General features: G+C 45.2%; 1 non-coding gene across 1 annotated transcript; it reads left to right on the top strand.

Annotated features, from left to right (window-relative positions):
- The first annotated feature begins 591 nt into the window (after positions 1-591).
- Positions 592-698, top strand: LOC141700263 (small nucleolar RNA R71). The gene has a single exon (XR_012566269.1). It is a non-coding gene; the product is annotated as a small nucleolar RNA R71 (small nucleolar RNA).
- Positions 699-1,206: the final 508 nt, after the last annotated feature.

Below are 1,206 nucleotides of genomic sequence, written 5' to 3'. Positions count from 1 at the left end.
AAATCAGCACTAGTAGGTGCAGCTGCACTTCCCTGTTGAGGATATGATTGCCTTGTAGCATACTGCTGTGGTTGCTGAAATCCAGGTGGGTTAAACTGTTTACTTACTCCTTGCTGATATGTTGGCTGAATAGCATTCTGATTATTCCCCCAGCTAAAATTTGGATGATTTCTGTTGTTAGGATGATAGGTCGCTGGCACAGGCTGCTGTTGTCGCTGATAATTATTCACATACTGCACAGATTCGTTGACAAGAGAACACTGATCCGTAGCATGAGAACCTGCACAGAGCTCACAAACCATAGCTATTTGATTAACTCCATACGTAGCCAAAGAATCAACCTTCATTGATAGCGCTTGGAGCTGGGCTGCAATAGCAGTGGCTGCATCAACTTCCAGAATGCCTGCTACCTTGCCTGACGTCATCCTCTGAGTTGGGTTTTGATGCTCATTTGCAGCCATCGTCTCGATAAGATTATACGCCTCAGTATAGCTTTTAGCCCATAAGGCGCCTCCAGCTGCTGCATCGAGCATGGGCCGAGATTGGGCCCCCAAACCATTATAAAAACCAGTGATTACCATCCAATCCGGCATTCCATGATGTGGACATTTTCTCAACATTTCCTTGTAGCGTTCCCAAGCCTCGCACATAGATTCTGTAGGTTGCTGCGCAAACTGAGTAAGAGCACTCCTCATAGCAGCAGTCTTTGCCATTGGATAAAACTTCACCAGAAACTTTTGCGCAAGATCTTGCCACATAGTGATGGACCCAGCTGGTTCAGAATGTAACCAGTCTTTAGCTTTATGCCTCAGTGAGAATGGGAAAAGCCTCAACTTGATAGCCTCATCAGTCACGCCATTATACTTAAAAGTGCTGCAGATCTCGACAAAATTCCTTATGTGCATGTTGGGGTCTTCAGTTGCCGCTCCTCCAAAAGAAACAGAATTCCGCACCATCTGAATAGTGCCCGGCTTGATTTCAAAGGTGTTAGCTTGAATAGCCGGATGAAGGATGCTTGACTGAATGTCATCAATTTTAGGCCGAGAAAAATCCATAAGAGCTGGATCAGCTTGAACAATACGATCTCCCATGTTTACTGGTTCTTTCTGCTCAGTTCCTGAATCCGAATCCTCAAAATCTAACTTCTCCGGAGTATCAAGAACTTCGTCTTTCTCCTCAGCTGTATCTAAGGTCCTCTTGCAAGCA

Source organism: Apium graveolens, unplaced genomic scaffold (genome assembly GCF_009905375.1).
Source record: "Apium graveolens cultivar Ventura unplaced genomic scaffold, ASM990537v1 ctg2, whole genome shotgun sequence".
In the NCBI taxonomy this organism is placed as follows: Eukaryota; Viridiplantae; Streptophyta; class Magnoliopsida; order Apiales; family Apiaceae; genus Apium; species Apium graveolens.
Note: the sequence above shows the minus strand (reverse complement) of the source record. Positions and strands in the feature narration are given on the sequence as shown.